Source organism: Myotis myotis, unplaced genomic scaffold (assembly GCF_014108235.1).
Source record: "Myotis myotis isolate mMyoMyo1 unplaced genomic scaffold, mMyoMyo1.p scaffold_m19_p_3, whole genome shotgun sequence".
NCBI classification, from domain to species: domain Eukaryota; kingdom Metazoa; phylum Chordata; class Mammalia; order Chiroptera; family Vespertilionidae; genus Myotis; species Myotis myotis.
The window spans coordinates 104,756,659-104,770,317 of record NW_023416335.1 but is presented as its reverse complement, the minus strand read 5'-3'; the positions used below and the strand labels follow the sequence as shown (position 1 = coordinate 104,770,317).

Here is a 13,659-nt window from a genome sequence, read left to right as displayed (position 1 = left end):
GGCTCCTGTTGAGAGGAAGGTCTCTGAGCCCCATGCCACATTTGCTGCCACAACTACCACATCATACCTATCTATAGCTACTCCTCTCCTTTACCACCTTACCTTCCAAAGAACAGAACAGTCCTTTGCAATACCACAAGATTCAGCTTTCGTTTTGTTTTGTTTTTTAAGTATTTTTATTGATTTGAGAGAGGGAGAGGGAGTGAGAGATAGAAACATCAATGAGAGAGAATCACTGCTTGGATGCCTCCTACACGCCCCCTACTGGGGATTGAGCCAGCAACCTCGGCATGTGCCCTTGACCGGAATCGAACCCAGGACGCTTTAGTCCACAGGCCAACTTTACAAAATATTTGAGGTTTCTTTTCCTAAGTCCTGAACATTTAGCCCAAAATAGAAAATAAGACCTATAGAAAAATAATTCAAAAAGGGGTAATGGTAGGAAAATGCTTCTTACTGAATATTTTCTAGGTCAGTGATTCAGTTTGTGAATCAAGGGTTTACTAATTGTTTTTTTGTTGTTGTTGTCATTTTATTTTGTTTTTTAATAATTTCATTGGTGACAGCAGAGAAAGCTTGCAATGACATGCTATAATTTTCTATGTTAGGTCACTGCAGTGTATACCAAATACGTAAAGATCTCCAAAACAACATACCTAAGCCCAGAAAAATGTTATAAACACTGTTTCTGCCCAATACATGCCCAATGTTTTAAAAAAAAATAATTTTAACATGGAATTCTCTTCTTTTACTACTCCCCACCCCCCCCCCACAAAAGGCTACAAAGTGCATTCACAGAGTCATTCTTAAAGTAATGACACTGCACAAATGTACAGTTCATGTGAACTGAAATGAGTACCACACTGGAGATTAACTGTAGAAGTTTTCGTACACTAGTACAACAACCATAAGTTAACATCTCTTAATAGAATTACAGCCAACATCTTCCTAAGGGACATCTATATAATAAAGAGGTAATATGCAAACTGACCCTCACACCCTCACATCATCACAAGATGGCCGCCCCCCACATCATCACAATATGGCCGCCACAGGATGGCCGCCCCCACATCATCACAAGATGGCTGCTGCCACGTCATCAGAAGATGGCTGCCACCACATCATCACAAGATGGCTGCCACAAGATGGCTGCTGCCACGTCATCAGAAGATGGCTGCCACCACGTCATCACAAGATGGCTGCCACCACACTGTCACAAGATGGCCAGCAGGGGAGGGCAGTTGGGGGCTACCAGGCCAGTAGGGGAGGGCAGTTGTGGGGGACAGGCCTCCAGGGGAGGGCAGTTGGGGGCCATCAAACCAGCAGGGGAGGCAGTTGGGGGCAATCGGGCTGGCAGGGGAGGGCAGTTGTGGGTGATCGGGCCGGCAGGGGAGCGGTTAGGTGTCAATCAGGCCAGCAGGGGAGTGGTTAGGGGTCAATCGGGCTGGCAGGCAGAAGCGGTTAGGGGCAAGCAGGCTGGTGAGCAGTTAGGAGCCAGCAGTCCCGGATTGTGAGAAGGATGTCCAACTGCCAGTTTAGGCCGATAAACTGGAAGTCAGACATCCCCCAAGGGGTCCCAGATTAGAGAGGGTGCAGGCTGGGCTGAGGGACACCCTGCCCCCCGTGCACAAAATTCGTGCACCGGGCCTCTAGTACATTATAATAACATTTAAAGTATTAAAAGGTGCAGTTGAACTCAACAGCAAAATGTAAAAGCTATAATCCTGAAGGATTTGCTAACTGTTCACAAAGTGTATGATGACCACTGAATAAAGCAAGAAGAAAAGAAGACAATATGCTACCCTCAAGAAGCTTACAATCTAATTAAGGAAAAAACTAATACAGGTACTATAACAAACAAGCAAACATTTTCTAAACTGTATGGCCAAGCTGTCAGGGTAGGGATGCTTAGGATTTGATAAGCAGAGAAGAGAGGCCAGGCCCTTTGGGTACAGAGAAGGCATAGAAAGCTAGAGCAAACTTAGCAGAGTGCATGCAGGGGACTGGGAGGAGGGTGAAAGTGGTGCTGATCAGGCAGGAGAGCTCACTGGAGATATGAGTAGGAGCACCCAGCCTTCAAAGCACAATGGTCTGGTTGTAGCCAGGAGGGTGGTACCAAGGAAGGTGGAACTGCAGACAGGCATGTACAGGGGGCCTGGGCAATCACTTGGACATGAGATGAAGGGGGACCAGTTTAGAGCTAAGGCAACAGGAACAGGAATTTTAAAAGGAAAAGTAATTTAACAAACACTGAGCAGCAATTTTGGCAAGTGTAATTTTAGGTGCCAGGATAACCAATTTCCAAAGACATTTTGAAGAAAGATATACTAAAGCAGATTAGATACAAAGGGTATACAAACCAAATATTGACTTTACTTATTATCTGCATCCTGTTCAGGGGTAGGAAGGTTGACAATTACTTCTAATCATTGGTTTAACTTTATTCACAACTTTCCTAGTCACAGAATGTTTAAAGGAAGACTGTTAGGAACACATATGCATGAGATTAAATGACAGCCATCTCTGTTCATTCATGGCAATTATTTTGCTCCCATCTGTTTTAAGTAAACATGAGGGAAAGATCTGAAAATTCCGATCTTCCCAAAAGTAAGGTAAGCAGTTGTTAACACGTGATATACCCACTTCTCCATTCCTTACCCTACCATGGCCAAGTGATGGGGAAATGGGCTGGGGCTTGAAGAGTACCTCTGACAGCCCTTGGCACTAAGGAAGACTTTTCACTCATCTGAGACCTCTTCCAACAAGTACTCTATAATCCTCAGGAGTCCCCACAAACCTGGCAAGTCAGGCTCCAATGAAGACAATCAATGGTCACATGCACTGAGGGAGCCATCTCCCATCCTAACCCACACCCAAATTAAATGCCACAGACGGAATCTCAGACTTTCAAGGTAAGATGCTCCTGACTTCGGGCTAGTAGCCTCTTCGCTCATTCAGCAACCAGGTCAGATCTGCCATCCACATGGTACTGTTTTAAGGACATGGTTGCCACCCTTATTGCATCTATAGTACACGAGAGGCCCGGTGCATGAAATTCAAGCGGGGGAGGGGTGGCCCCTCAGCCTAGTCTGCACCCTCTCCAATCTGGGACTGCTGGCTCCCAACCACTCGCCTTCCTGCCTCCCTGATTGCCCCTAACCGCTTCTGCCTGGCAGCCTGATCACCCCCTAACCACTACCCTGCCAGCCAGATCGACGCCTAACTGATCCCCTGCCGGCCCGATCACCCCCAACTGCCCTCCCCTGCTGGCCTGTTTGCCCCCAACTGCCCTCCCCTGCTGGCCTGATTGCCCCCAACTGCCCTCCCCTGCTGGCCTGTTCGTCCCCAACTGCCCTCCCCTGCCAGCTATCTTGTGGTGGCCATCTTGTGACATGGCACGGCCATCTTCTGACCACATCGGGGCGGCTATCTGTGACCACATGGAGGTGGCTATCTTGTATGAGGTGTGACAGTCAATTTGCATATTACCTCTGTATTATATAGGATGACAAAATCTGAGCCCCTCACAGATTTTTAAATGCAATGGCAATAATAAGCAAGATACTAATAGAGAAACTTCCTTTTAGTCTTTCCCAAAGGCTGATGGAGGTCTGTTTTTTTCTAACCCCGAATTTTAGGGCATTATAAATAGAGTATCCAACGTGGTATTACTACTGGAGTATTCTAACAAGAAGGAAGAAAGGAGCCAGTCATTACCCAAAAACTTAGTCCCTCCTCCTCAGCTCCAGTGCAAAATCCAAGAGACAAATCTGGAGGAAGGCCAGCTTGAGGCTACCATTCTTTCACTCTGTGTTCTTCAGGACCTAGTAGTCCTTCCTCCAACAGGCTGTCTTCCATCACATCCTTCTGACTGCATTTTTATCTTGTATGGCTGAGGCCAAATATGCACAGCCTAGTCTTTCGGTCTTTTACAAAGTAACTGCTAACTGAGGATACTCTCCACGTAGGACACACTGCCAATGCCAGAGGCCTCCAAATGATGAGGCTTTACTTCTGTTTGATCATCAGCCCATATGGCTAATGTGTGTGTCTGGGTTTTGTTCACCATTCCTGCACATGGCACACATACTGCCAACCGTGTGTGTGTGTGTGTGTGTGTGTGTGTGTGTGTGTGTGAGAGAGAGAGAGGGAGAGAGAGAGAGAGAGAGAGAGAGAGAGAGAGAGAGAGAGAGAGAGAGAAAGGGATTAACTCTACAAGACTGACCCAATGGGAGATTAAAACCAAACTCATGCACCTCTCATGCACCTTTGCCAGGTGTCACACACCTCAACACTGTCATAGTCTACACTAGAATCCTAAAGACAACAAGGTTCTTTGGGTAGGAAATTTGGTCCACAACTAAACTGTCTCTTTAAAGACCTGCAGCAATTTAAAAGCAGCTGGTAGCTGGTATGAGCCAGTCCTCAGAAAGCAACTCTCACTTCATCTACAAAGGACAAAGTCCAATGATTGAGTTTTGTTTAAAAAACAAAAAGGAATTGCTTCAAACAGATAAATTTAAGACTCAGAGACAACTGTTGGGGAAGAACAAGGGTTGGGGGTTTTTTGGAAGGAGTGGCCACAAGACACTGGCCTTGGCTGCTGAATATAGTTGCACTGTTGGAAGCTAATCGTGGCTGTTCTAGGCCTGGATTAGGGAAAGAAAACATTCCTAAACAGAAATGCTGTAGCTAAAGGGGCATAGAGCAGACAGAGCTCACAGTGGGGACCTCAGGCCACCCAGTCTCAGGGCAGATCCAGAAGGGCTGACCTTGGCCCATGGCTGACCTTGGCAGGTGGCTCCTGCTTATAGAGGTAAAAAGTTCTCAGACAGACAGAAAACTGTGGCTGAAGGAAATCCAGGCATTCTCCTCTTTTCCCTCCCTCCCCTTTTTACTTAAAAAAGAAGGGAAATATTTCTGAGAGAAAAGTTGTGTTGCAAGATCCAGACAAGTTTCACAGAAGAAAAGGTGGATCTGAAGAGATCCTGAAAGATGGGTAAGATAAATGGGCACAAAGATTAGAAAGTAAAGAACACGAGAGAATCAGCATGAGCAAAGGAGAAATGCAGTAGCAAAACAACGTACCAAAGCCTGCCTCTGTAGGAATGTTCAGGTAAAAGGAAGGAAGGGTTAGTGACCTTGGCACAAAGTTTAGACCTGCAATACTGAAAGGACACAGCTAAGAGCCAATGTGGAAAGAGCACAGGCTCCAGAGCTCCAAGGATCCAGACGTGAACCTGGGATCCAAAACTTACTAGGCCCAAGCCTACATGCCCCCCCCCCCCCCCCCCGTTAAATAGAGATCTAACGCCATTTAACTCAGAGGAATATAATGGTTTTGAAGGGAGGCTCAAAGTAAATAACTATTTTGAAGTGATTAGGACAGTGTCCAACATAGCAGATAACTCAGTGATCGCCATGACTAGTCATAGTCCACAAGGTACAGCAGGTCCTCCAATCACGTTGTTTTGTTCAACATCATTTCATTCTAATGCTGATGAGAAAAAAAATTTTTGGTTCCTGGAAAGAATTAATATCTGTGTGGTTTGCTTATTCTCCCCATGTCTGTGTGGGTGTTCTCCCAGATTCCAAAAAATATGTATGTTAGGTTAATTGGAGAGTCTACATTGTCCTAATCTGAGTATGTGTATGTGTGTGAGTGCACCATGTGATGGAAGGGTGTTCTGTCTAGTGTGGGTCTTGCTTTGTGCTGAGCTGCCAGGAGTGGCTTTGGCCACATGCAACTCTGAACTGGAATAGGTGGGTTGAAAAATAATTCTCTTACTTGTTTTTATTAATAGTTCTTAGATTTATGTATAACTCATATTTATTTCATTTTTTAATATTATGTTTTGAGTCCTTATTTAGAAGTTTGGCAATGTTTTTGTGACCAGTAGTAATGTTTTTGCTGTAAGAACTTAACACTTGTTGATATCAATTATTTGATGGTAAAACTGGTTTTGATAGATGTCATTTCAATTAAAGTTGCAGTTTCCAAGAATCTATTGATGTCGTTAAATGAGGACTTACTGTAGTCTTAAAGGTAAGACTGGTTCCATGCGAGTCCAACATTCCTCAAATAGATTTGACCACAAAATAGTTTTAAATTAAAATTTACAAAAATACTAAATAGCTCAAGAGGTAGTAGGGTATACTTAGATTGGCATGGGATGACAAATTAAAAATGCCTAGTGATCCAACCTATAAATTCAATAACATTTTTGATAAATTTGTATTTTATTGATCACAAATCAAAAGATCTGATGGATGGCCGGGCCAGTATGGCTCAGTGGTTGAGCACTGACCTAAGAACCAGGAGGTTCAATTACCGGTCAGGAGACATACCTGGGTTGCAGACTGAATCCCCAGTGGGGTGCATGCAGGAGGCAGCTAATCAATGATTCTCTCTCATCAATGATGATTCCCTTTCTCTCCCTTCTCCCTTCTTCTCTGAAATCAATAATAATAATAATAATAATAGTAATAATAATAAAAGACTTCATTAAAAAATCCCCACTGGTTTGGCTCAGTAGATAGAGTATTGGCCTGAGGACTGAAGGGTCCGGGTTTGATTCCAGTCAAGGGCACATGCCTGGATTTTGGCTTGGTACCCAGTGGGGGGAATGCAAGAGGCAGCCAATCAATGATTCGCTCTCATTGATGTTTCTCTCTCTCTCTCCCTCTCCCTTCCTCTCTGAAGTTAAAAAAAAAAAATTGTTATAAATAAAAACTCCCACAACTAATAAAAAGTCTGATGGCTGAATTAACAGTTGCAGAACATAATCAGTTTTTAAAAGCTTTATAATCCTTCCCCTTACAAAAAAAAATAGTAAAATCCAATCATTTGATTATGAACATGTTTTAATTTTCTCCAGAACACTTTTTAACAGCCCATAGAACACAGTTTAGAAAGTACTACCTCAAAATGGGGTGGGATGCTAAAATAGAGGACAAGATAAATAAGAACTAGAAAGACACAATAAATAAAACATTTTTCTACATTTTTGTGAATCCTGCTAAATTATATGGCTTAGACCAGTGATTTTCAACCAGTGTGCCGCAAGAATTTTTAAAGCATGTAACAGCTGACTGTTTGGTCAAGGGTCACTGATCTCTTTTCCCTTAGAAGAGATTATCAAATAAAAAAAACGACAACAGCCCTGGCCTGTTTGACTCAATTGGTTGGAGAATCCTCCCATACACCAAAAGGTGGTGGGTTTGATTCCTGGTCAGCGTACATGTCCAGGTTGTGGGTTAGTCAGGGCACATATGGGAGGCAACAGATCGACGTTTCTTTCTCACATTGATGTTTTTTCTCTCTCAATGTCTCTGTCTCTCTCTCTCTCTCAAAAAAAAATCAATTAAAAAATTAAAAGAAAAAATGACAACAACCAATACATTAGCCATCTGGTGTGGATGAATCAAAATTATACCTTTTTTGTCAGATCAGCAAAAAATATATTTTTGGTGTGCCACAGATTTTTAGTAATTAGTTTATATGTGCCATGAGAAAAAAAGGGTTGAAAATTGCTGGTTTAGACAGTTAGACTTGATACTTCTTCCTACTATGCCCAATTAAGGACTATTAAAGCACCTACTGTGTGCCAAGACTATTACAGGCATTAGGGAATAGGTCTTCTTAGAAGGAAGGGAACACAGAAAGAGACACAGTAAGGGGATAATTATCAAATTCTGCTTCTGAATTTGTTCTTTCATAAATGTACACATAATATTACTGTTGAAATCTGATACTCTTTAAGAAGTGAAAACTAAAGCTTAAAAACAATAAAATCTGCTGCTGTACTAAAGTGGACACATCTCTGACTACAGAGGCCTCTTTATCTGACTGCCAAAGGGAGCACTGACCAGTGGAAACTGAGGTGGAAAATGGAGACCCTAAACCTGTGGGCTCCACAGCTGGTTAACTGCTCCCTCAGAAATGGACTGAAAGACATATTTAGAACTTGGCATCCACTCCCAACTAGTATTCAGCAGCACTAGTGGGGGCTAATGAAGGAGAACCCCCTTCTGGCCAGACTAAGAAAAGTGGGTATCAAAGGCAACTGAAAATGCCACGTAGGACTGAAGGCAATGGAAGCCAGAGATACCCAGAAGGAGCAAGACTCCCTCAAAGTGCTGCTCAAAGAGACCGCTGCCACCTTCACACTAACGACAGTCACTTAGAGCAGGGATTTCTAACCAGAGTGTCAAAATAATTTTTAAAACATGCAATACCTGACTATTTAGTCAGGGGCACGGACCTCTTTTTCCTTTGATTGTCAAATGAAAAAATGACCAAGAGCCAACACAACAATAGCAGTCCAATGTGACTGAGTCAGAATTATACCTATTTTTTTTTTTTGTCAGATTTTGGTGTGCCACAGAATTTTAGTAATTAGTTTGTGTGTCATGAGATGAAAAAAGTTGAAAATCGCTGCCTTAGGGTGTTAGAAAATCACTGGCTTAGAGAGTTGTATTTATCTCCAGTCTGTGCCACTGTGCCAGGAGGGGGTTGGGACGGATGGTCTTGTTATTTTCTATGTGTTCATCCTGGCAGTCTGAGCAGTGCTGAAGGCAAACCCAGGACAGAGAAGTGGAAAGGAAAATCTGATTAATAATTATACTCTGAGTTTACAGAGCACTTCTTTTTCCCCTGACGAACCTGAAGTGTTTCAGAGACATTTACTTCAGTTTCTCTATTTAAAGATTTCATAGGCAAGTCATAAACAATATCCAGTACATGGGACAGTTGAGATATCAAAGATTAGGAAAAGCACACATACCCTCTGGGGGAATCAGCAAAGAGATGAAACTAAGAGCTCTGTTTCTCCTATCTCTTGGTAGCGTAGGCTGCTTCTAAAAATACTTCTGAGAGTTTCAGGAAAATTGGGTATCCCAAAGGTTCCAAAATAAGCGTCTAGAATTTCACACAAGAGAATAGTCCTGCCTAACCTCCTCACCGTACAGCACAGATCAAGAGCCCAAGTTGCCTTAAATTATTTCTAAGACAAGCCAAAAAAGGAATAAAGAGGGAAGAAAGATGGGACAAAGAAGGAGAACAAAAGCACATGTATTTTGTCTAGATCAAAGAAGTTCCAATTTTCATCTCAAGAGAGGGACACTGGTGGTTCCATAAGGCCTGTCTACTGCAAAAAAAACAAAGCAATGTAACTAGAGGATAAATCACTAGTCATTTTATGTTTCTTTCTTGTCCCTGAAAAAAAAAAAGTATATATGTTTCTACAAGAACACTCAATTATTTAGAATTTACAGTGAGTCTACTAGTAAATACCAGACATCATGATGGGTCTAAGTACAGAATCTGAATAAAATGCTGTCTCCTGTGTCCCAGAAATGGAAATTCAGATGGGAGTGATAACCATTGGTATAAAAATGTCAATAATTCAAATAGACAAATCAGTCCATACTTCTTTTTTGTTTGTTTTATTAATCCTCACTAGAGGATAATCTTTCCATTGATTTTTAGAAAGAATGGGAGAGAGAGATTGAGGGGGAGAGGGAGGGAGAAAGGAAGGGCGGGAAAGACAAAAACATTGATGTGAGAGAGACAATGTGATCAATTGCCTCCCACACCCATCCTGACCTGGACTGGGGATGGAATCTGCAACCCAGCTTTGTGCCCTTGACTGGGAATTGAACCTGCGACCCTTTGGTGCATGAGCCAAAACTCTTAATTATTGAACCACACCAGCCAGGACTCAGCAGACACTTCTGGATTGTAAAAGAAGTTTTTGGAGGAAAATAATAGCAGAATATAAGGGGCATCTTGGCTGAGGAGATCAGAAAAGGCCTTGGTAATGAAGTGATACCTTGACTGAGGCTGGAAGAATGGCACTAAGTAAAGGAAGGAGCTTTCTCTGGGGGCAGAAGGATTCACACGTACACAGGCTGTCAGGTTTGAGAACAGACTTATAGACTTGGGCCTTTCCAGGGATCAAGGCCAGTGGATTAAGAGTTCACTGGGAGCCCTAACCAGTTTGGCTCAGTGGATAGAGCGTCAGCCTGCGGACTCAAAGGTCCCAGGTTCGATTCCGGTCGAGGGCATGTACCTTGGTTGCGGGGGGCACATCCCCAGTGGGGAGTGTGCAGGAGGCAGCTGATCGATGTTTCTCTCATCGATGTTTCTGGCTCTCTATCCCTCTCCCTTCCTCTCTGTAGAAAACCAATAAAATATATTTTTTAAAAAAAAGAGTTCACTGGGAGATGAAGAAGAAGCTGGCAGGCAGGCAAGCCCACGCTTTGCAAGGCCAGTCTAAGTATCTTAAGGAATTTAATTTAAGGACCTTGCTTGTCCTATGTCTTTCATAGCTCCCAGCCCACTGCTTTTCTCATAGCAGACACTAAGAAAATACATGTTTATTTCAGCAAATCCAGTGACCATTTAACAAGCAATGCAATGATTTCAAATCTTAGCCCTCAAGATTCTTATAATCTAGTTTTTAGAAAAAAGAAACCAGACCACTCTTCAACCACAAATAACAATGTTCTTGAAACAAGGAAAATATCCTGAGGCCAAATGAAATGTTCAGGTTATACAGAGTTCATTGGATGGGGGATAATTTTAGGCTATGGTGGTGAAACAGGTTTCCTAGAGTTGAAGGAACTCCAAGTGGAAACTGAAGTCTGGGGAAAATTTGGCTAAGCTGCCTGGAGAGAATGCTGCATATACACAGAGCAGTGTGCACAGAAGCACAGATGTAGAAAGGGCGGCTGAAACATACTGCCATCCATCCCAGAGGCAGCCCCAGGTGGGTTCACCCAGCCTAGGGGACTGGCCTGGAGATATAAGAAAATACCTACAGGCCAACCCCCGCCCCCTAACCATCCCCTCTCCCAGCTGGTCTCCTGCCTGACACTCTGGGGGAGCCGCAGAAGAAAAGTGAGACTTCCCTAATAAGAGAAGGTTAGGCAGAGAGATATGGATCTAATTCACTGAGATAAAAAATTAAATGCCAGGGAGGGCAAGAAGAGGCAAATTATGCAACTGAAATTTTATGTGTAAGCCAGGAAATTCAAAGGTCACAATTCCCAAAGTAACTATAACCTGACCTGTCAGCATATGTAGTCTTTGGCACTGCCAGAACCAAAAGCAACTTACCATGCTCAGTGCTCTCACCGCCAGCACATACCTGCTGTTCTGTAGCACCAGGCAGTCTATGTCTGTGCTCTGCTCAGAGCCCACCTGGGCTGTCCACATAAGGCTGCATTAAGCCTTTAGCCATTCTCTGCAGTCCCTAAGTCTTTTAGGCAGAGCTTTACCCTGAGACTCAATGCCTAATGAACTTCAGGTCTTTTTTCTTTTATTTTAAAATATATTTTATTGATTTTTTTTCTTTTCTTTTTTTTTTTTTTACATAGAGGAAGGGAGAGGGATAGTTAGAAACATCTATGAGAGAGAAACATCATGAGAGAGAAACATCAATCAGCTGCCTCCTGCACACCCCCTACTGGGGATGTGCCCACAACCAAGGTACATGCCCTTGACCGGAATCGAACCCGGGACCCTTCAGTCTGCAGGCCGACGCTGAGCCAAACCAGTTAGGCAGCGGTTCTCAACCTGTGGGTCGTGACCCCTTTAGGGGTCAAACGACCCTTTCACAGGGGTCGCCTAAATACATCCTGCATATCAGATATTTACATTACGATTCATAACAGTAGCAAAATTACAGTTATGAAGCAGCCTGTATTGTGATAGTGAGGAGGGGACATGAGGCTCTTATCCTCCAGCCTGGGGTGACTGTTAAGGCTGTGGATATCTATCTGCCTGTGGGTAGAAGAGAGACCAATAGGGCCTGGCTTAGAAAGAGGTGATCATAGGCCTTTTTAAAAGACAAGTCCCCTGAAATCTTCCCGGATGCTGTTCAATCATCACAACTGAAAAGACTCACCCAAAAAGGGTTGATGTCCTAGATATCCTACCTCCCTTTGGGCCATGGCTTTATATGAGTAACTGAAACAACAGGCCCAGGGCAAAGAATAACTTTTGTGTTTTTTTGTTTTTGTTCTTAAATATGGAACGCTTCACAAGTTTGGGTGTCATCCTTTTGCAAGGGCCAGTCTAATCTTCTCTGTATCATTCCAATTTTAGTATATGTGCTGCCAAAGCAAGTACTGACTTTTGTTTCTTAATCCTCACCTGAGGATATGTTTTTATCGATTTTTAGAGAGAGGAAGAGAGAGAGGGAGAGAGAGAGAGAAACATAGATCGGTTGCTTCCCATAGGCTCCCTGACCATGGATCAAACCCGTAACCAGAGTATGTACCCTGACTGGGAACCGAACCTGAAACCTTTTGGTGTACTGGACCATGCTTCAACCAACAGACACCCGGCCAGGGAAAAAATGATGTTCTTGTTACTTTGGCTCCCAAGATACACAGAGACAAGAGAAAGCCCAGTTCCTGAGAAATGTGTAACTAAAACTAGCTCTACTGAACAGTTAGTTGCCTGACCATGAGCATGGCCCTTAGTGGTGCTCATAAAACCACCTTGCATGACTGTTATGAGAATTAAATGATGCCATATATATCCTATCTAATAAAAGACAAAAGAGTAATTAACCATACCTCCTCTACGCTTCCCATTGGCTAATCAGCGAGATATGCAAATTAACTGCCAACAAAGATGGTGGCCGGCAACCACACAGCTGAAGCAAGCAGGAGGCTTTCTTGCTCCTGTGATGGAGGAAGCCAAGGTTCCCCGCCTGCCACGGCCTGCTCTAAGCTCCAAAAGCAACAGCTCCGAAAGCAACAAAGTTTCAATTATAGAAGCTAAACAAGCCCGAGATACCTGCTTTCAGCCAGCCGCGGCCTCAGAGCTGGAGCGAGCAGGACGGCAACAAAGTTTCAATTATAGAAGCCAAACAAACCCCAGATACCTGCTTTCAGCCAGCTGCGGCCTCAGAGCTGGGAGCGCCAGTGACGGCAACAAAGATTTAATTATAGAAGGTAAATAAATCCCTGAATAAAAAAAAATAAAGAAAAGGAGAGGCTGGGAGCTTCAGTCGCCGGCCAGCCTGAAAACGGCCCTCAGCCCCTCACCCAGGCTGGTCAGGCACCCCAGTGGGGACCCCCACCTTGAAGGGAGTGTGACCAGCTGCAAACAGCCATCAGCCCCTCACCCAGGCTGGCCAGGCACCCCAGCGGGACCCCCACCCTGATCCGGGACACCCTTCAGGGCAAACCAGCCGTCCCCCACCCGTGCACCAGGCCTCTATCCTATGTAGTAAAAGGGTAATATGCAAACTGACCCTAACAGCAGAAAGACTGAGAATGACTGGTCACTATGTCACACACTGACCACCAGGGGGCAGATGCTCAATGCAGGAGCTGCCCTCTGGTGGTCAGTGCGCTCCCACATGGGGGAGCTCTGCTCAGTCACAAGCCAGGCTGATGGCTGCCAGTACAGTGGTGGTGGTGGGAGCCTCTCCTGCCTCCTCAGCAGCACTAAGGATGTCCGACTGCAGTTTAGGCCTGCTCCCCGCTGGCAAGTGGACATCCCCCGAGGGCTGCCAGGCTGCCAGAGGGATGTCTGATTGCCAGCTTAGGCCCAATCCCCCCGGGGAGCAGGCCTAAGCCAGGATGTGGTCATCCCCGGAGGGGTCCCAGACTGTGAGAGAGCACAGGCCGGGCTGAGGA

The 13,659-nt window shown here is 44.3% G+C and overlaps 1 protein-coding gene and 1 non-coding gene across 6 annotated transcripts in view; both read right to left on the bottom strand.

Moving 5' to 3' along the window:
- The window catches only part of MICAL3 (microtubule associated monooxygenase, calponin and LIM domain containing 3), a 269,337-nt gene that overhangs the window by 224,848 nt on the left and 30,830 nt on the right, over window positions 1–13,659 (bottom strand). The window lies entirely within an intron of this gene.
- LOC118652241 lies at window positions 12,030–12,136 on the bottom strand. The gene has a single exon (XR_004966508.1). It is a non-coding gene; the product is annotated as a U6 spliceosomal RNA (small nuclear RNA).